The sequence below is a fragment of the Equus asinus genome, chromosome 15 (assembly GCF_041296235.1).
Source record: "Equus asinus isolate D_3611 breed Donkey chromosome 15, EquAss-T2T_v2, whole genome shotgun sequence".
In the NCBI taxonomy this organism is placed as follows: Eukaryota; Metazoa; Chordata; class Mammalia; order Perissodactyla; family Equidae; genus Equus; species Equus asinus.
In genome coordinates this window covers 30,076,556-30,099,369 of record NC_091804.1, presented here as the reverse complement: position 1 = coordinate 30,099,369, position 22,814 = coordinate 30,076,556, and positions in this window count along the sequence as shown.

The window sequence follows — 22,814 nt, the reverse complement described above, 5'->3', positions numbered from 1 at the left end:
CAAGCCCTGAGTAGAACTTGGAGCCTGTGTTCCTGACGTGAAACCTTGAGTACAGGCCGGAATCCTCCCGCTGTGCTGTTCACTCGCGTCACTCATGGGGTTGGATAGCAAGAGTTCAAGTATAACCAAAACAAGGCAGACAACTCCTGCTTCCTGATTTCAAAACCTACTGAAGAGCTACCTAATCAAGACAGTGCAGCATGAATATAAGGATAGGCATACAGGTCAATGGAATAAAACTGAGAGTCCGGATATAAACCCTTACATTTATGACCAACTGATTTTCAATAGGAGTGACATTTTAAAGGGACAAGACATTTTAAGGGGGAAAGAATAGTCTTTCCACACGTGGTGCTGGGACACCTGGATTTCTCCATGCAAATGTGTGAGGTTGGACCCCTACCTCACACCAGATACAAAAATTAACCCAGAACGAATCACAGCAAAATGTAAGAGCTAAAACTGAGAAACTCTCAGAAGAAAAAGTAGACTTAAATTATGACCTTGGATTAAGTAATAGTTTCTTAGGGTACCTAAAGTCCAAGTGACAAAGGGGAAAATAGATAAGTTGGATCTCATTAAAATTAAAAACTTTTGGGGCTGACCCAGTGGCACAGCAGTTAAGTGTGCACGTTCCGCTTTGGCAGCCCAGGGTTTGCCGGTTCAGATCCCGGGTGCTGACCTAAGTACCACTTGTCAAGCCATGCTGTGGCAGGCATCCCAAATAAAAAATAGAGGAAGAAGGGCACGGATGTTAGCTCAGGGCCAATCTTCCTCAAACAAACAAAAAAAAATGCAAAACACTTTTGTGCTTCAAAGGACGCCATCAAGAAAGTGAAATTTAACTCTTACGGGCTGAATTGTGTTCACCCCAAATTCACACATTGAAGTCCCACCTCCCAGCACCTCAGAATGTGACTGTATGTGGAGATAAGATCTTTAAAGTAATAATTAAGTTAAACAGAGGCCCTTAGGGCGGGGCCCTAAGCCAATATGTCCAGTGTCCGTATAAGAAGAAGAGACACCAGGAATGCTTGCACAGAAGAAAGGCCACATGAAGACATGGAGAAGATGGCCGTCTACAAGACAAAGAGAGAGGCCTCGGGAGAAACCACAGCTGCAGACGTCTTGATCTTGAACTTCTAGCCTCCAGAGCTGTGAAAAACAAATTTCTGTTGTGTAAGCCACCCAGTCTGTGGCATTTTGTCATGGCAGCCCCAGCAAACAAATATGATAACCCACAGAATGGGAGGGAATCTTTGCAAATCATGTATCTGATAAGGGATTTTATCTAGAATATATAAGGAACTCTTACAACTCAATAATAAAAAGGCAAGAGCTGGCCCCATGGCGTAGTGGTTAAGTTCAGCACACTCCACTTTGGTGGCCTGGGGTTTGCGGGTTCGGATGCCAGGCGAGGACCTCCACCACTCGTCAGCCATGCTGCCATGGTGACCCACATATAAAGTGGAGGAAGATTCGTATAGGTGTTAGGTCAGGGCTAATCTTCCTCAGCAAAAAATAAATAAATACAAATTAAAAAATAAAAAGGCAAATAACGATTTAAAAAATGGAAGGAATCGGGGCTGGCCCCGTGGCCGTGTGGTTAAGTTCGCGCGCTCCGCTGCAGGCGGCCCAGTGTTTCGTTAGTTCGAATCCTGGGCGTGGACATGGCACTGCTCATCAGATCACGCTGAGGCAGTGTCCCACATGCCACAACTAGAAGAACCCACAACGAAGAATACACAACTATGTACCGGGGGGCTTTGGGGAGAAAAAGGAAAAAATAAAATCTTTAAAAAAAAAAATGGAAGGAATCTGAATAGATATTTCTCCAAAGAAGATATATGAATTGCCGATAAGTACATGGGAAGATACTCAACATCATTAGCCATCAAGGAAACGCAAATCAAAATCACAATGAGATGCATTGTATTTCAAATGCACTAGGATGGCTATAATCCAAAAGTCAGGTAATAACGAGTATTGGCGAGGACGTGGAGAAATTAGGAGTCTCATACATTGCTGGTGGGAATGTAAAATGGTGTGGCCACTTTGAGAAACAGTCAGGCAGTTCCTCAAAAGGTTAACCATAGAGCTACTAGATGACCCAGGGGTTCCGCTCCTAGATCTATACCCAAGAGAAATAAAAACCTACATCCACACAAATGTGTATACAGATGTTCACAGCAGCGTTATTCATAATAGACAAAAAGTGGAGACAACCCAAATATCCATCAAATGATGAATGGATGAATAAAATCTGGTGTATCCACACAATGGAATATTACCTGGCAATCAAAAGGAATGAAGGACTGACACAGGCCACAACATGGATGAACCGTGAAAACATCATGCTATGTGAAAGAGACCAGACACAGAAGGTCACAGATTATGTGATTCTCTTTGTATGAAATGTCCAGAATAGGCAAGTCTATAGAGACAGAAAGTAGATTAGTGATTGGCTAGAGTGGGGAGCGGATCATTGGGGGCAAATGGAAAGTGACTGATATATTTTTTAAATTGAAATACAATTGACATATAGCCGGTTTCTTTCTGGGATGACAGAAGTGTTCTAAAGTTGATTGTGGTGATAGTCACACCACTACGAATATATTAAAAACCGTTGAATTGGATAATTTAAATGGGTGAATTGTACGGTATGTGAATTATATCTCAATAAAGTTTTTACCAAATAAAAGTTAAACTGTACTCTGGTCCTTGAAAGCAACACTGACCATGTCCCGCAGACCTCTCTTTCCTGTCCTCAAGCAAGACAGTCCCTCCTTTTATTTCCAGGTCATCTAGGGTCCACTAGACATTGGGGTAGAGTCCAACTCAGTGAACATAATGATAGAGCATGGAAAATGTCTGAGGACCTAAAAATAAATGGATTGCCTTCAACAGATAAAATCTGAAACATTGGTGTTTACAAATATAGAATTAAAATATCTACATAACTTTAGGTCGACTAGTCAACTGCAACTCAAACCAACTCATAGTTACACATAAATTATATAGAAGGGAGCACTGGGTGAATTATACAGTTGCTACAATGTGAGGCAGGGCCTCCAAAAGAAGAAAGTCTTCCGAGACTCCTGAGTCTGTGAAAAAATGAGCTAATCCAGCCTCAAAAGAATTCATTTTAGCAGTTATTTGATCCACTGGTTCTTAATGCCAGCTGGTGGGCAGGTGCTGGGCTGGCTGTGTTTATTCATTCAACAAACATTTAGTCCAATGCCTGCCCAGAGTGAGCCTTGATAGGTGGGTGATGCTGCTGGTGAAGATGTTGGCCCCAGGCCAGGCCCAACCAACAGAAGTGCAGGACGCGCAGGAGGTGCAGCGAGGGCTCAAGGGAAAAGGAGCCCAGTGCAAGACAGGCATCCTGGGTGAGAGCCCTGGCTCTGCCACGAACTCGCTGGGCAGTCATTCCCCCTTCCAGAGGGTCGGTTTCCTGTTTGCAAAATGCCAATTGTAGGGGCTGGCCCCGTGGCCGAGTGGTTAAGTTCTCGCACTCTGCTGCCGGCGGCCCAGTGTTTCGTTGGTTCGAATCCTGGGCGCGGACATGGCACTGCTCATCAAACCAGGCTGAGGCAGTGTCCCACATGCCACAACTAGAAGGACCCACAACGAAGAATACACAACTATGTCCCGGGGGGCTTTGGGAAGAAAAAGGAAAAAATGAAATCTTTAAAAAAAAAAAAACACCGATTGTACAATACTTGCATATCTTTGTGTGTGTATTTTTTCCCACGTCCCTGCACTTTTGAGGGAAGTGACCTTTCTTTGACTTCTTTTTTAGCTCCCTGAGGAGCACAGTCAGAGCCATTTGCACACAGTGGGAGCCTCAAAGTGGTATGAAGGGAGCACCAGACGTGTTCAGGCAGCAGGTAAGCTCAGTCCTGCGATGCTGTGAGTTAAGGATAGCTAGGAGTGGGGGCAGGCGGGTTTTCGTCTTTATGCTCAAGTTAGAGAGAACCCCTCAGCCCAGCGGCTCTGCAGCTCGGCAGCACATTGGAATGGCTAGGGGAGCTTCAGAAAGTGGCAATGCCCAGGCTCCACCCCAGACGGTTTGAATCTGATTCTGGAGGTGGGACTCTTACTTTTAAACATACAGATCAGAAATCTCTCCAGGTGAGTTGAAAATGCAGCCAGTCTAAGAATCATCACCTAAGATTGTTTCTAAAAATTCCAGGAGCACAGAATCATCTGAAAGAAGGGGAGGGAGGAAGTGTCAAAAATGCTGCTTCCCAGGCCTGTCCATTGCACCCCTTTCTCACTCTTTGGTGTAGGATGGGGCCTAGGGATATGCATTTTAACCGATTCTAATGAGCCGTATGCCTCAGCTAGTGCCTCCAGCCGCCTTGATAGCAATGCCTCGTTCTCCTGTTTCCCCTATCATGACTTAAACAGGGTTTCCCAAATTCCCTGAGTGGAAGAGTCACGTGGGACACTTATTAAAAATGCAGATTTGATCTTTCAGTCACCAATATGATAATTGATCGTGGAAGCAAGGGTCATTAACAAAGGCTAGAGCCTGTGAGGGAAAAATTGTTAGGGAGCAGAATATTCACATGGCTCAAAATATCACACTGGGTTATTTACTAATTCGAAAGACGAAAGCGTACCTTTACAAGAGAGATCCAGCAGCCTCCACCCGAAGCGAGGGATCAAACCCAGCATCATCAAGATGACAACCTAACATTGTGTGCCCCCATGTGACGCAACATGATGCACTTGACAACTTCCATGTCATCTTCTTGCCAAAAATACTTAACCTGATTTTAATCATGAGGAAAATTTAGACAAATCTAGAATGTGGGGCATTCCACGAGCCTGGACTCTCTTTTTAAAAGTTAACATCATTTTTTTTAAAGGTGAGGAGGTATTCTAGATCAAAAGACATTAAAGGGACTTAACGAAAAATACGTGATGCGTGGACCTCGATTGGATCCTAGATTCAAAAGGTAAATGGCTATAAAAGAAATTTTGGACACCACGGAGAACTTAACTATTGTTTATATATTAGGTGACGTTACTGAATTGATATTAATATTCTGAGAGATGATGATGGTGTTGTGATTATGGAGGAACAGGTCCTACTCTTTTTCTTAGGAGAGGCATGTTAAAAAGAGGGCGAAGCAGGGACAAAGAAAAGCATAAATGTGCCAAAATGTTAATCAAGTTAAAAATCAATCAGTACATCCAGGAGAAGGATAGTCAAGGGTGCCTTGTACTTTTCTTTCAATTTCTCTGGAGTTTGATATTTTTCAAAATAAAACAATTTGGGGAGTGGGAGGGAATGCAGATTCCTGAGCCTGTCCCCTCGGAGATTCTGACCCAGGAGGCCTGGGAGGCCCGGGATCCGTAATTTTTAAGGGGTGCCCGGGAGATTTTTATCTGGTGCAAGGCTTCACAACCAACCACCTGCACCTCTAGCTGCCTTTCGGTCCCTCCAACGCTGTGCTGGGTACTAGCCTCTCCAGGCACATCCTGTTCCCTCTGCCCGGCCTGCTATTCCCTCTTTCTCTACTTAGCCCTCACCCTTCTTTCAGGTCTCAGCCCAAATGTCACTTCCTCAGGGAAGGCTTCCTAGAAGTCAAACCCCCTGGTGTTGGCTCTCACGGCCCTGGGGCCCACAGCCATAATTTTACATGCAGTGCTGACTGTTGGATTAATGTCTGCTTCTCCCATTAGACGGTATTATGGGCTGAACTGTGTCCCTACCCTGCTCCCCAATTCATATGTTGCAGTCCTAACCCCCAGTACGTCAGAGTGTGACAATATTTGGAGATAGGGCCTTTAAAGGGGCAATTAAGGTAAACTGAGGTCATATAGGTGGGCCTTCATCCAAAATGACTGGTGTCCTTTGAGAGGAGGAGACCACGTGAGGACATTAGAGGAAGACAGCCATCTACAAGCCGAGAATGGAGAGCTTGGAAGAAACCAACCCTGCTGACACCTCGGTCTCAGACGTCTAACCTCCAGAACAGTGAGAAAATAAGTTTCTGTTGGTTAACCCCCTAGTTTGTGGTCTTTCATCATGGCAGCCCGAACAAACTAATGTAGATGGTAAGCGCCACTGCTTGAGACCAGGTCTGGTTTGTTTGCCACTGAATTTCCAGGGCCTAACAAAGCTTGGTGCACAGGAAGGATCTGTCTAATGAATGAAGCGATCCTTCTTTACGCGGCTGTTGGAAGGGTTGAGGGAGAACATATTACCCGTCCTGGCAGACACCAGCGCCTCGATGAACAGTGCTCAACAATGCAGCAAGATCATATTCTGGAAAGTATAAGCTGGGGTTTAGGTTTTGTTCCCCTCGATGTTCGTTTGTTGTTGCTGCTGCTCTTGCTCTCAGCCTTGCACCCATCTAGCTATTGCCACTCTCTGCCTCACAGGAAGGGCAGACGCAACCCAGAGCAAACAAAAGTGGGTCATCAGTCCTGAGCTGCAAAATAGAGGCTATAACATCCACAGCCCAGGTAGTAGCTGGAAAGCCGGAGCCCTGTTCATGGGTTACTGCCCTGGGTGAGAGAGGAAAGGTCTTATGGAATTCTAGAAATCTAGGCTTGGAAGATAAAGAGGCAAAGCCTGAGGTGAGAAGGCAAAATGTTTACCCTCAAGCAACAAATGGGCTGAAGACAGGCTCAACTTCCGAATGATTAGGGAAATGCAAATAAAACATCCAGGAGAGAAAAGGTGACAGCCATCAGAAAGGCAATAAAGGGTCTGCCGATACTGGGACCAGCTAGGACCATGAAACAGGAACCCTTGGCATGGGGGCCCAAGCACTGGCACAATCACTTAGGAGAGAAGTCTGGCATTAGTTAAGAAATTTGGGTCTGCATGTCCTACAACTCAGCAACTATGCATTTAGGACTAACTGGCCTGGGGAAAACCTCCCACCTGCCTAGGAAAAGATATGTCTAAGGAAAGTCTTTATCTATAAAATAGCAAAAGACTGGCAACATCCTAAATGCCTGCCGATAGGGAATGGCTGTCAATGAATTAGGGGTATTTTAATATGATGGAATTTTATTATTATTAATCCACCCTTTCCCCATTCCGACAAGCAACCTCTGCCCCCTTTTTTAAACAAAAATCTCATGGCTTCCTTTAATGTTACTTGAAATTTCCAAATACAGGTCTGCAAGAAATTCTTTATCTGAAACCAGGGGGCCAAATAAGCTTTGGAATTCAGAACTTTTGGATTTTCTAAATGCGATATGGTGCATGTGCTCTGCATCAGTGATTCTCGTACTCGAGCATGAATCAGAAGCACGGAGGAGGAGGAGACATGGGATCAGGAGGGCTCCTGAAAGCACAGATGGCTGGGCCCCATCCCAGAGTTTTTTGATGCAATAGGTCTGGGGCGGGGCCTGAGAATGTGCATTTCTCACAGGTTCCCAGGTGATGCTGGTGCTGCCAGTCTGGGGACCACATTTGAGAACCACTGCTTTCTATTATATAACATCCCTAGAGGGGTTTAGAGCAGCACCCCATAATCAAACATTAGTATTTCTACTGTGAAATTAATATATACAATATATATCAATACACGATAAATATATATAATAAATACATAAATAGGCTTATGTCAGTTCAGATTAGGTTTTGCTACTGAGCTTTTGTAAACTGATAAAAAGTATCTCTCAGTTTTCAGAGAATTTTGGACCTTGGGAGACAGTATAAGGAATTGTGGACTTGTAAGTGATACGTCATGACCAAAGATAAAAGCATACAAAATGGTAATGTTAGAATATACTTTTTTAAAACTACACTTGACCCACCACCATCAAGGTTAATGAATGTTTGTGGAATGAATGAATGTGAATAAGCTTCCTGAGAATCCTGGGTCTTGCATTGTTTCTACCGGCCACCAGGTGGCAGCAATAGCTCTCTATCAAAGTTGGGGAGCGGGCTGGGGAGAGGCGTCTACACTTTCCCGCGAGAGGCAGGCTGGGGGTAGCTGCTCTGGAAGAGCCTTTGGGAGTCACTGTTGCTATGTAACAAACTACCCAAAACCTTAATGCAGTAAACAATTTTATCATGCTCTTGAATTCTGTGGGTCTCACAGGGTGTGGCAGGGACAGCTCTTCTCTGTTCCACGTGTCTGGGGGAGATTCCACAGCTGGGAGCTGGGATCATCTGGAAGCGTCTTCACTCACGTGTCTGGTGATTGATGCTCCTGTCGGCTGGGACCTCAGCTAGGACGTCAGCAGGAGAATCTCCATAGGGTCTCTCCACGTGGGCTAGCTTGGGCTTCCTCAGGGCATGGCGGCTGGGTTCAAGCATGAATGTCTCCACCCAGCTTCCAGGGGACGGGACATAGACCCCCACTGGATGGGAGGAATGTCAAGGTCACTGTACTAGTTTGCTAAGGCTTCCATAACAAAATACCACAGACTGGGTGGCTCAAACAATAGGAACTGATTTCCCATAGTTCTGGAGGTTAAAAGTCCAAGATCGGTGGTCAGCAGGTTTCTTCCCAAGCCCTCTCTCCTTGGCTTGCAGCTGGCTGTCCTCTTGCTGTGCCCTCACGCGGTCTTTCCTCCGTGATTGCACACCCCTGTGTCTGTGTGTCCGGATTTCCTCTTCTTATAAGCACACTAGTCAGATCGGATTAGGGTCCGCCTAACAGCCTTGGTTTAACTTAATCACCTCTTTAAAGACCCCCATCTCCAATACGGTCACATTCTGAGTACGGGGGCTGGGGCTTCAACATATGAATTTCGGGGGACACAATGTGTTCCATAACAGTCACACTGTCATTTGCAACAACATGAATGGACCTTGAGGGTGTGATGCTGAGTGACATAAGTCAGAGGGACAGAGACAGTTACCATATGACTTCACTCACCTGTGAAAGATAAACACATAGAAACGGAGAACAGATTGGTGGTTACCAGAGGGAAGGAGGTGAGGGCGAGGGCGAAAGGAGTAAAGGGGCACATGTGTACGGTGACACAGGGCAACTAGCCTTTTGGTGGCGAACATGATGTAGTCTCTACAGAAGTCAAAATATAATGATGTACACCTGAAATTTATATAATGCTATAAACCAGTGCAACCTCCATTTAAAAAAAGTCACATTGTCAGAAGAGCATATGGGATGGGAGATGTTCCTATGGCCATCTTGGGAAAGGCAGTCTGCCCTGGCCCCCTCCTCCAACTGCTCTGAGGGATCCTGGCCATCCAGGAAGAGCCTGGTCGGGGTGAGAAGCAGGAATGGAGGCCAGGAGAGGCCCCTGGGCCATGGGTGAGCTGCATGGAGGAGAGGGAGCCTGGAGGCCGCCTGTATGGGACAAAAGAGGGAGGGGGGTCTGATTTGGGAACAGGGCCTAGACTTCCCATCGTCATAAGCCAGTGGGCATAGTTTCATCTTGTTTTCACTAGCCCACGGTTTCATCTCGGATTTGCCTTCTTCACTGACCTCTCCATCTCAGGGATTGCCTTTCTTTGCCCAAGTTCACACAGCTTGTCAATTCCAGCTCAGATCTTTCTGTCTAGAAGGATACAATATTATTAATAATAATAATTTAACTTTCTTGCTATGATCCTCTACTTAATATCAAGGACATTATAGAGTTTAACTTTATTTTGATGCATTTTACAATTTTATCACCATATTCTTTCTTATCTTTTCATGATACACTCTGTTCTTTAATTCCCTGATTTTTCTCTTTATATTAGAATGGCATTATGTTACCTCTTTGCACTATTTTTGTTTTGTGTTCTATTATATTAACGCAGTATTTTCATGTTTTCGTTTTTCTCTCGTTCTCTCGCTCTGGACCCACAGGCTTGCGGTTGGTCTGTGCATGTTTGTAGCAGGTATAAGCTGGGATCCACGTGGTCCAGTCCCAAAGTCCTATTGCCGTCGTAGAAGCACAGTCCAGCCCCCCAAAATGTTACGAAGTAACTCAACCTTTGTTTGGTCAAACACCACAAAGGGAAATGCAGACACACAAAGTGCCCAGAAACACTTTCAACCCGTCTGTTCCCCCCGTCCGCTGATTCGCATCTCCAGAGTCTCGCCCAGCTCCGCTGTCTCCTCCAACAGCCTCTTTTCCCTCCTACTCCCTCCGCTTTCTTTCAGTCTCCGAGGTTCCGTCTCCCCTTCTCCACTTTCTGGATTCTGCATCACAAGCCTTGCTTAATTACCTGTTGACCACATGACACAAAAAATGTCTACGATTTTATACATAAAAATATCCAACAGGGGCTGGCCCCGTGGCCGAGTGGTTAAGTTCGCGCGCTCCGCTGCAGGCGGCCCAGTGTTTCGTTAGTTCGAATCCTGGGCGCGGACATGGCACTGCTCATCAGACCACGCTGAGGCAGCGTCCCACATACCACAACTAGAAGAACCCACAACGAAGAACACACAACTGTGTACCGGGGGGCTTTGGGGAGAAAAAGGAAAAAATAAAATCTTTAAAAAAAAAAAAAATATCCAGCAGATTCCCCATTGAGGTAATAGAACTAATAAGAGAGTTCTTCCAGGTTGTTAGACACGACAACCGTAAACAATGATAAAAATCAACGATGTTCCGATAAACCAGCAACAAACATCTAGAAAACATCATTTTAAAAAATGCCATTTACAATAGCAATAACAGCTATAATGTGTCTAGGAATAAACCTGCATAATACCTTTATGAAGAAAATAATAAAATGGTAATGTGAGACATTAAAGAAGACTTAAATGTTTCATAATTTAATAAAAGTACACACACAAAATAACATATACAGAATTCATATGCAAAATATGTACATCCTATTATACTAGCCAAAGGATATGAATGGGGAATGCTCAAAGGAAATATAAATGATCATGGACTGGCCTGGAGGCATAGTGGTTAAGTTCACATGCTCTGCTTTGGCAGCCTGGGGTTTGTGAGTTCAGATCCCAGGCACAGACCTACACATTGCTCATCAAGCCATGCTGTTGTGACGTCCCACAAATAAAATATGCAAGACTGGCACAGATGTTAGCTCAAGGACAATCTTCCTCAAGTAAAATGAGGAAGATTGGCAACAGATGTTAGCTTGGGGCCAATCCTCTCCATCAAAAAAAAAGGAGAAATAGAAATGATCAGAAATCAAGGAAGTAGTCGCTAAAACCAGAGTAAGATATAATGTACTGATTACTACAAAAAGATTTTAAAATTACAAATATGCAGGATTGGACAAAGCGTGAAGAAATGAATGACTATTTTCAGACAGTAATTTGATAAGATCTGTCAACATTTTAAAAATCCTTTGGTCCGACAATGTCATTTATAGTAGTGTATCCTTCCCAAATACATGCATGTGTAGGCATATTTACTGCAGCACTATTTATAATAGAATAAATTTGGAAACAGATTTATTCAAATACCCTTCAAAAGAGGAATGATTAAATAAATCATGCCATGAAGCATAATGGAATACTATTCATATGTTTAAATGAATGAGTTACTCCACAAAAATGTGTAAGAGATATAGATGAATAAAACTTTTGAAGTCTATTATGTGACATGGAGATCTGAATAAAGGAAAAAGGCACATTCCCATTTTTGGCTAGAAGATTCAAGAAAGAAAAGATACCATCTTTCATCTTTCTATCTATAATTTTAATGGGATGCAAATAAATATGCCAACAGAATTATTTTGGAACTTGATAAGCTGATTCCCTGGATTCGCAGGAAAATCAAGAAAAGTCCTGAAAAAGAAAAAGAGAAAGAAATCTGGGGAGACAAATTCTGTCACAGCTTAAAGTGTATTTTAAGGTGAGAGTAATAGTTCACTGTGAATTCAAGAATAGACAGAGAGGGGCCGGCCCCGTGGCCGAGTGGTTAAGTTTGCGTGCTCTGCTGCAGGCGGCCCAGTGTTTCGTTGGTTCGAATCCTGGGCGTGGACATGGCACTGCTCATCAAACCGCGCTGAGGCGGCGTCCCACATGCCACAACTAGAAGGACCCACAGCGAAGAATATACAACTACGTACCAGGGGGCTTACATGCCACAACTAGAAGGACCCACAATGAAGAATATACAACTACGTACCGGGGGGGCTTTGGGGAGAAAAAGGAAAACAATAAAATCTTAAAAAAAAAAGAGAGAGATGAAGGGAATAGATGAGTGAGTCTGGAAGTAGGCCAAAAGATAGAAGGTCATTTAATAAATAATAAAGGTGGCATTTAAATTAGTGGAGAAAAGAGAGATTACTCAATAAATATTGTTAATGCAATTGGCTAGTCATCTGAAAAGAAATTCGACCAGGGCCCTACCACAGACCTACGCCAAGATAAATTCCAACTGGATACATAAATTATGGTACATGCACACGACACAACACAGCAATGAGAATGAATGAACCATGGTACACGCAACACGGATGAATGTTAAAGACAATGTTTAGGGATGCACAATTAGCTGGTAAAACCATAAAGAGCACAGAAAGGAAGACTCAAGAAGGCAGTGTAGTGGTTTCCTAGTGGTTTTAATGGAAAAGGAGCAAATTTTGATCAGGAAAGAGCATACTGGGGGCCAATGTTCTGTTTCTTGATCATTGTGATTACCCAGGTGCTCATTTTACACGTTATTAGGTTGTACATTTATATTTTATGCCATTAGGTAGGGTTTTTTTTTTTTAACATCAAAAGGTTAAAAATAACTAGACATATGAAAAGAAAACATATGTTTTTTTTCATTATGTCAGAGTGAATAAGGCCTTTCTAAGTATGACATGAAACCCAAAAGCAATTTAAAAAGATTGCTTGATTTGAGTTCATAAAAAATTCTGCATGGAAAAACACCTTAATAAAGTCAAATGACAAACCCATTGGGGAAAATGTTTGCAGTTCTTATCACATTTCTTAGTATAAAACAGCAAAGTGTTGGAGGGTGGTTTTTCAGAATCTCTTGAATGTGTCATCCATTAAACACCACAGAAAAAGAAAGACAGGATAAAAGAAGGCGGAGGCTGTCTTTGTACTGATCTCCAAGATATGCTGTCACACTGTGTGTTGTATGCTACTATTGGTGTAAAAAGTACATGTCTATCATGGATTTGCTGATTCCATTCATGGTGTTGTTTATCATGTTTGTGACAGACAGACACGCACATACATTTAAAAAGGTGAGAAAGAAGCAGCTCCATATGCAATGATATTGAACGATATCCAGGACATACTGCCATATGACAAACAAAACAAGGCTGGATAAGAGTACTGTTACTTTTTGAGGTATTTTTAATGGAAAACTTCAAACACATACAAAAGTAGAGAGAAGTGTAATGCACCCCTCTGTACCTACCCCCCCACATTCATGATAACCAACACACGGCCACTCTTGTTTCGTCTATACTCCCTTCCCACTCCTCTCAACCCTACTTGATTATTTTGGAGCAAATCCCAGACATATCACTTCATCTGCAAATACTTCAGTATGTATCTCTATAAGCATTCTCTCTCTCTCTCTCTGTCTCGGCATACACACCTCACATCTAAAAATAAAAACCTATCAATAATTCTTTCATATAATCAAATATCCAGAGAGTGTGCAGATTTCCCAGACTTTTGCAGTAGTTTATTTTTTTCAACAGTTGATTTATTAAAATCAGGATCCAAACAAGGTCCACGCTTTGTAACTATGTTACGTTTCAAATGTCTTTTAATTTATAGGTCCCCTTCGCAATTTATTTGTTGGGTGAAAAAAAGGTGGTTTAATTTATAGGCTCCCCTACCCTGCCTCTTTTTTTTCCCCTTTGCAATTTATTTGATGGAAGAAAAAAAAAAAAAAAAAAAGAAGGTTGTTTGTCCTGGAGAGTTTTCTGGATTTTGCTGATTGTATCCCATCGTATTGTTTACCATGTGTGTGACAAATTTTACTCATTGCCCCATTCAGGTCCTCCTTCCACCCTTCTCCATCCTGCTCTTTGCCCCAGGAGGCAAAGACTATGTGGACTACATCAGCCAGGCTCTCTTGCCCTCTGGCTTCAGTTGGGTTTGGCCAATAGGGAGCCATGGTAGGAATGGGAGGGAGGGAAGAGAATGAGGTCAGAGTTTATCTCCCTGGCTCCCTTCCCTGCAAGGCCCCCTTGAGTTGGCTGTGCTTCTTGACTAAAGGCGACTGTTTCTCAAAAGACAGCTGCTCCACATAATTCTCTCCCCTTCCAGGTTTTAGGAATCTTTTCCTCCTAACCGTAAAGTTTCTCTGCCATTCATCCCAGGATCCTGCACTATCCTGTCCACTCTGTCTCCGCCTTTATAAGTAAATCCTCTTCTAATTTTCCCAGTCTGAGTGTGCCATCTGCTTCCTGTTGGGACTCTAATTTATACAAGGTTTCTCTGTCCCCAGTATTTCTAGTAAACTGGCAGGTAAATCTGGAGGCTTGATCAGATTCAGGCTAAATTTTTTTTGTAAAAATACTTTGTGGATGATGTTCAATACATTACATTGTGTCACATCAGAAGCCTCATAATATCCATCCGTTGTAGAGGTCCCAGTCAGCTTTCCACCAAGTGGTTTTCAGCTGTCGTTGATGATCGTTGTCTCTTGCCATTATCAGGAGTTAGAAAATGGTGATATTCTATCCTTCCTTCTTCCTGCATTAGCTGGAAATCCTCTACAAAGAAAAATTCCCTTTCCATCTATTTGGTTACCATGGGGTACAGTTGGTACAGGAAAGGCAGGATCAACGCTTGCTTCTTTCTTTCTATCAGTTTTCAAAATTATGAGCTGATTCCTCAAAGATAACCAATGATGGATTCACGGATTTTAATACTCAATTTCATTTTTATTCTTTCTGAAGCTCAAATTATCCCATTCCTTGGCCAGTGGGAGCCACTTCAAGTTGGCTCCTGCCTTCTTTTGACGTGATCCCAGGAGTCCCCAGGGGGCTTTGGCAGCTTCCTTGCTCTCTGATGCAACAAGATGTTCCAGGCTCGTCTTGTGTATTTCCTGCCCCAGAACTGCAATCAGCCATTTCTCCAAGGAGCCTTGGTTCCTTTCAATGAGAAATGGTATTTGAGTAGCCAGCGAGGGGTGTGCCTTGATACTGGGCTTTTCACTATTTCTAGATCACATTTCAGCTAAGAAATTAATGCTTTTAGAGAAAAAATACATCATGTGCTCCTACTGATGTTTGTGATTCAAATTTAGGACTTCAGAACTTTAAGTTTTGATTTCATGTTTTTATAGTTTGTATCGTATGCTGAAAATCTTGGTTCCTGACAACATTAACATAATTATTTGCATATATATACATATATTTATATCTTCAGAATAACCATACCAATGCTCTTACTAACAACGTAATTACTGAAAACAGTAAGCTTTGCAGTTCTTTTTTGTTCTTAGAATATATCCCACTAAAGATGTACATTCAACTACCCTCTTTTCCCCCAATACTGTGAAAAAACTCACTGAAAATAAAGTCACCTAATTAAAGACAAAAGAAGACCCCTCTGTGTAAGTCACCAACTTGCTATATAATTAGGTTCATGTGTTTCAGTTTGCTTTTGATTTTTAAGGATTGTGCTCTTATTTTGATTGAAATTGGCTTGTTTTATAATTGTGTATGACATATACACAATTCCAAAGCTGAAAATACAAAGCACGTATTGCTAATTTAAATCATAGTCATAGGAGAAAGAAGAAGGAAATCACTAAGTTCTTCTGGCCAATACAGACAACTTACAAATAGGTGTGCCTTCATTTTTAAAACCAGAGATGTCAAATGAAATGGTATTACTAGGGCAACATAAAAGTAAGCACGGCTACCCATGTTTTTTAAAAGATTTAAACAAATTTTAAACATAGCAATTTTCTTTAAAGATTTTTTTTTATAGTACGTGATTACATGTCTCTGAAACCCAGATTACTTAAAAGAGTCCTTTGTTACATATACCATTTGCAAGCAGAATCAGAACAGGAACGGGAGGCCCACGTTTGCTCAGAACAGGCTCTTTGAAACGGCTGCTCTGCGGCTCTCAGGAGAGCATCTGCTTTTCCAAACTTGCAGGAGAAGAGGAAACATCTTTTCTTTCTGAGATTCTTGTCTTTAGAAACTGTCAAGCAGGAGGACCTCCATTCTCCAAGCCAAGCCCTGGAATCCCATGAAACCGCAGGGAGCAAAAAGAAGGCCTGAGAGCTCAAACTCAGAAGATGTCAAAGAGAAGTTCTAAGATTCTGCTTCCAGAGTCCACAAGGACCCAAGCCCAGTACTTCATGTTCCCAGACACACCTCTGCTCTTCCTCCTCATCCATTCAGGCTCCTCTGGAAGCTCTTTGAAATGTGGTCCTTCTCCAAAATCAGCCCCGAATTCAGAAAAGAACCTTTGGAAGATTTTCGATCTGTTACCTTTGGTGCTCCTCAGCGAGCCGCTAGGTGGCACCAAAGGATCTTTTGCTCACCCTGTTCCCAGAACCCTCTGTTTAGCGCACACAGAGGGGGTGCTGGGATTAACTGGGTGTGATTGGTAGGCCCCCAGATTTCCCAGTGTGACTCAGTAATCTTGTAAGTGCTTTCCTATTGCCAGACCCAGAATGTGGGAAAAGCTGCCAAGAAAAAGAGGGCAGATTACCCTCCCCCTTGCGGGCCTTCGTAAATATTCTGGTCAATTTTATTCAGATTCCTATTTGCATATTTTAGCATTTGGGTGTACCTTCTCACAATGCCTAAAGAAATGCCTATAGCAAAGGCTGACAGAATCACTGTCAACCAAAGGACTTAGTTCATACTCTTGGAATAGTAATCAGAGCAGAGACATGGCTGGTCCAATTACAAAGCCTCACAGAGTTAACAACACTTAGGATGAAACCCAGTCCAAACTACTGCTGAAGTGTCCCAAGCTGGGGAATGACCAGCAGGTAAAGCTCCTCCCCCGACAACCAAAGCTAGAGTTTCCAGAAGTGGAATTCCAAGCTGGGGAATGCCCGTCAACCTGACTCCAGGGCAATCTCCAGGTGGTTGCTCCGGCTGGGAAAGGGCTGGCAGAGTAAGATGGAGCCCACTCCCAGCCAGGTGTCCACCAAAACATTACACAGGCTGGAAAGTGCCAAGCAGCTGAATTCATCTCCCAGTTCTTGTCGTCCAGATTAAGGATTGGCTGCCGGGAGAATCCCACTGCATTTCCTCTGGAACGTTTCCCAAAGGCTGTCTAGCTAGGCGCCAGCCAGAAGGGGAAGCCCCCACCCCATCCTGTTAAGCATTCCTGAGAAGAATGTGCAAGTTGAGAATGGCCTCCTAGGAAGTGTCCTCCTCCCACCCCCATTTCCCTGTTCCCATGCATCCATGTGTAGGTAAATGGGAAAAAACATCCATTTCTCCAAAAGATTATTGACTAAATAAAAAATATTAACAACGTATTATGGGATTTATAACATAAGTAAAACACACGACACCAATAACACAAAGGTGGACAGAGTTAAATGTGGTAACATTCTTGGTATGGGAAGTGTGGTAGAATTAATCCACCGCAGACTGTAATAGGTTAAGGATGTATATTGCAATCCTTAGAGCAACCACCAAAAAAATAACGCACAGAGGCATAAGGAGCTAGAGGCGGTGAAACGGAATACTGAGAAATTACACGGGGCTAAATGATTGGTTTGGCCAATGGGATCTGAGTAGGCGTGATACGCATCGCTTCCGGGTGGAAGCATTTCGGAGCCAGGACTTCACTCCTGAGGTTTTCTTTCCGCGCTTTGTGTTGAGATGGCAGGATCGTAAGATGGCGAGCAGCGATTATGTGCAACAACACAAACCCCCCAGCCTTCACGCACATACTGACGCTCACTGGACACGTGTGTTAATAAACCAACCCTGTGTTAAGCCTCTGAGATTTCTGGTATTTGACGGATACACTTGCATTCCTGGAATAAAATCCTTTTGGTCACCATGTATTATTTTTTAATGCGCTGGTGGATTCTGTTTGTAAATAATTTACTTGCATTTTCTCCATTGATTTTTTTTTTTTTTTGAGGAAGATTAGCCCTGAGGTAACATCTGCTGCCAATCCTCCTCTTTTTGCTGAAGAAGACTGGCCCTGAGCTAACATCCGTACCCATCTTCCTCTACTTTATACATGGGACACCTACCAGAGCATGGCTTGCCAAGCAGTGCCATGTCCACTCCCGGGATCTGAACCTGCGAACCCCAGCCGCCCAAGCAGAACGTGGGAACTTAACCTCTGTGCCATGGGGCCAGACACCCCCATTGATATTTTTAAGTGAGATTGGTCTGTAGATCTGTTTGTGTATGTGTGCAATCTATCTGATTTTGATAATTTTATACTCACTACATAATAATTTAGACGATTTCTCTTGTTTTCGATGCTTCAAAAAAGTTTAAGGAACATTGGAAGTATCCAGTCTTTAAGGGCTAATAGAAATCTGTGAACTTAACTGGACCTGGAGATTTCTTGCCGGGGCAGCTATGTGACAACTTTCTGCAATTCCTCTATGGAAATAGGTCTGTTTAAATTTTCTCTGTTAGGGTCGGTTTTGGCAAATTACATTTTCCTTAAAAATTGACGATTTCATCTAGCTTCTCAAATGTATTTGCAAAGAGTTGTGCAAAGTAGTTATTTTTTTCCTTGTTTTGATAATTCCTTATTATTTTGTGTATTTGTGCTTTTTCTATTCTTTCCAGTAGTTTTAAAATTTTCTTGGTCTTTTTCTAGTAATTCTTAAATTATGTTGTTTTCTAAACAATAACAAGCTTATTTGTTTATTTTACTGTTGGTTCACAACCTCGGGAGTTCCCTGGGTGAAATTCACAGAGGGCAGACAGAGACCAAAGCAAGAGGCAGGGCACTCCAGGTTGGCAGGTGGCAGGTTTAATAAGCAAGGGAACTTACAAGGCTTGTCTTGGGCGCCGCAAGACGCGTAGGTTCACCCGCCCAAGAGAATCTTCACACTTTATACAGAGGTCTTAACTGGGGTCAGCCACATACGCCATCCAGATGGCGACAATGACATCTTCCTCTCTCAGGGCTGCGTCCTTGGAAACGGCTCTGGCTATGGGAACAGTGGGCAGAGGGTTCATTACAAAGACAGGATACGGGGTGAGGAGCCTCTGATTGCCCAGGTCCAGCTTGCAGGTCAACCACAGTCACATCCTTGAATATCCAACCATTTTTCTTTTCTATTGACTCAATTTCCTTTTATCAATTCTCTAGTATTGTATGTTGCTGTTGCAAAGTCTGATGCCTTCTAATTCTTCTTTATTGTGTAAGCCATTTGTCTTTTTGCTTGGAGGCCCAGAGGATTTCTTTTTTCACCAGGCCCTCTCTTAGAGTTGACAGAATAATTTTCTTAGGATCTTTCTCAGGGTTGACGCTTGAGTCAATTTTCCCAAGCACGCACACAGTGAGTCTTTACAGCATCTGTATTCAGGACATTTTGTTTTCAGAGGGAGGAAAGTTTTATTGAGTGACTGCTTTAAATACTAATTTTGTTTCATTGTTTTCTTCCTCAATGCCTCAATATAAAATTCAATGGCATTGAATTTCCTTCAACTCTATTCAATTTGATTAGATTTCCTTTGCCTCTTCTCCTCATCTACAAGTTCCTCTTATTGTCTCTCATTTTTATCTTTATTTCTTTTCAGTTGAATATCTTCTCCCTTGTGCAGCCTGAATTTAGACTTCTGAGATAATTTTTCCCTTTTATTACATTTCTTTCCCGAGGCCCATCAGTTCCCATTTCACCTCTCTCTGTTGTTTGGTCATCTCTACTCAAACTTTCTCATGTTTTGTGGCCCCCTTACATCTGCACGCGCTTGTCTAACTCATGTTGGAACGTTGCATTACAGTTTTCTTCCGCCTGTACTGGCTTTTTTATTTTTCGGTATGTTTTATCTGGTAAAAAGTTTGAATTTGAAGGTTTTGGTCTTTTTTTGTGGTACCCCTATAAGGACGCTGCAGTTTTATTTTGTTAATGTTCATAGTTGAGCATGTTAAATTTACCGACAACTATTAGCAGGACGCGGATAAGGAGAGGGCCAGCGAGAGGGTCTGGGTGGTTTTCCACGTGTCTCCAGTGCTCCCCCTCCTGGTGCTCTAGTGAAAGACAGATGCTTCAGCACTGGGCACCTTTGGGCTGCCAGGCTTCCTCCGATCGATCCTCTGTTGCTGTAGTTGTGTCCTATCCCAGCCCTTCCCGTGCCTCCTTTTCCACCACCTCTGGCGTCCTAGGTGCCTCCCTCACCCTACACGCGGTGCCTCTGCAAGAGCGTCCGCTCTGGTCCCGTGCACGTTCCAAGCCCCTCCCCCCTCCTCCTTCACTGCCAGCGCCAGCTTACCTGGGGGTAAACCATTGTTGTTACCTACATTCCATTGCTAGGACTCTTCCATCATATGGGCAAGTTATTTGCTTCTTTATGGCTTAACAACTTCCCACCCATACTCGGATTCATTCCCAGACTCGACCTGGCCATCAGGGTCACTTTCCTAGGGTGGCTCCAACAAATTACCACAAACTTGGTGCCTACAGCAGAAATTTATTCTCTCATAGTTTGGATACCAAACAAGGTGTCATCAGGGAATATGGCCTCTAAAAGAGGATCCTTCCTTGCCTCTTCCAGCTTCTGGGGGCTCCTGGCATTCCTTGGCTTGTGACAGCATCACTCCAGTCTCTGCCTCTGTCTTCACACGGCCTTCTTCCATGGGTGTCAAATCTCCCTCTCCTTTCTCTTATAAAGACACAAGTCATTGAATTTAGGGCCCACCCTAAATCCAGAGTGATCTCATCTCGAGATCCTTAACTTAATTACATTTGTAAAGAGCCTATTTCCAAATGAGGTCACATTCACAGGTATGGGATTAGGAGCTGGACATATTTTGGGGGGACAGACTTGAACCCACTACACCACCCTGATTTTCCCTATAGCATAGACTCATCTTGACCTCATGGTGACTTTGGTCAGTGGAAACGTGTGCTATGGGAAACGTCTCCTGAGCCACTGCAACAACCAGATTCCATGGGGCTCCCTGGGCCTGGGAAAGGAAGAAGCACACTGAAGGGCGAGGGGCAGAGAGAAGAGTGCCTGGGACATGGTGGGTGCTCAAAAACCTAAGGTGAAGTGGAGAGTAAAGGAGAGGACATTACGGAAGAAAGGGAACACACCGGTGTGTAGGTCAGAGTGTCCGTGGGATTTCCAGGGCTCAGCCGTCTTAGTCGAGTTGTGATGCCCACACTAGCCTCTCTGATCTTGGCTGCTCCCCAAGATGAGGCTTCTGGCCACCAAGCAGAGGAGCAATGTAAGGCCGGAGGGCAGAGCTATTGGGGTGGGCACCTATGCCCCGGAGATTCCTGGGCAAGAGGAAATCCTGGGGCAGCCCCAGCTGCCAAGGGTTGCCAGGAGGCTGACTGAGGCGAAGCAAAGGAAAGAATGAAGTGGGATGGGGGAGGCTGGAGTCCCAGAAATCCCAACGTTACCAGAAGGCACGTGAGGGAGTTATGTGCCTCTACTTTTCCTTCTGGGTTTCATCCAACAGCCTGTGCAGATGCCTGCTTCTACTGCAGGAGTGACCCACGCGGTTCCGAGGCCCAAGGAGCCAGCAGAGGCTACAGGAGAGAAGGAAAAGAGGAAGTAAACCTGTTGCTAGAGGAAGAAAGGTTGTGGCTTCCAGCTCAGGATCTTCCCTTCCGCCTGAGCACAGTCATTCTCAGGGTAGAATGGGGAGCATCAAGCCCCATTCCAGGATTTCGGGGAGCCCAGTCCTTGGGAGGGCCGAGGGAGAGGCGAGGAGCCCAGAGATGGCTGACCAGCCTAAAGCTCCCCTTTGCTCTGCCCAAGGATTGGACTCTTCCCCGAGCCTGGAAGTACCAGGCCCACCCTCTTCCTGGGTCTCATCATCGTCCGGGATCCTAAATACTCAGCTGCCTCCGACAGCACTTTTCATTTGACAATGTCACTTTATGATTCCATCAATTTGTGCTTTATACATTTGAGGCTATTTTATCTGGGGCATACAGGTAAGGTTCAGGCTTGTTATATCCTCTTGTCAATTGTTGATTACAAGTGAAGATTCTCTTTTCCTCTAACAATACTTTTCGCTTTACAGACTACCTGCCTGACGTCACTCCTGCTACAGCAGCTAAGGCATTTGCTATGTCTGCCTGGTTTATCTTCCATCCTTTTACCTTCTGCCTTTGTATCACGTTTTCAGTGCATCTTTTGCAAATAGTATACAGCTATATATTCTTTTAAATCCAATCTCTTTTCCTTGTTGTTCTTTTGACAGGCCAGTTTTAACCTATGTACCTTAATTATGACTATTAACATACTTGAACTCATCTATACCACTTTATTTCCTACTTTTCATTAACTAGACTCTTCCCTCCCTCCCCTAACTTTCCTTCTACTCCTGGATTTGGCTTTCTCTCCTTTCATCTTTGGATTATACACACTATTTCTAGTCTTTCTGAGGTTACCGTTGCCACATTACTATTATTTATTCAGGGAGTTTATTCCCGTTTCTGCGTTTTATGAGGACCCAGGGCGACATCTCCGGTCCCTCTCTGCCCATTAGGCTTATTTCTGTCTGAAATCTAAGGCTTGCCTCAGTGCCCACTTGTGGTTACCAAACTTTGATTTTTGTATTCACTTCTGATTTCTATGATATCCATGATTTTCTCTTTCAAGGTCAGCATTACAACTTTTTAATTTATACTTTATCTCAACTTTTTGCAGAACTTTGTAGCACGTGGGGGGGGGGCGTGTCCTGGGTCAGCTTAGTCTGCCATGTTTCCTGAAATCCATAGGTCATTTCATTCATTTTCTCAGTTAATCCCTCCTACAGGATAAAAGGAATTATAGT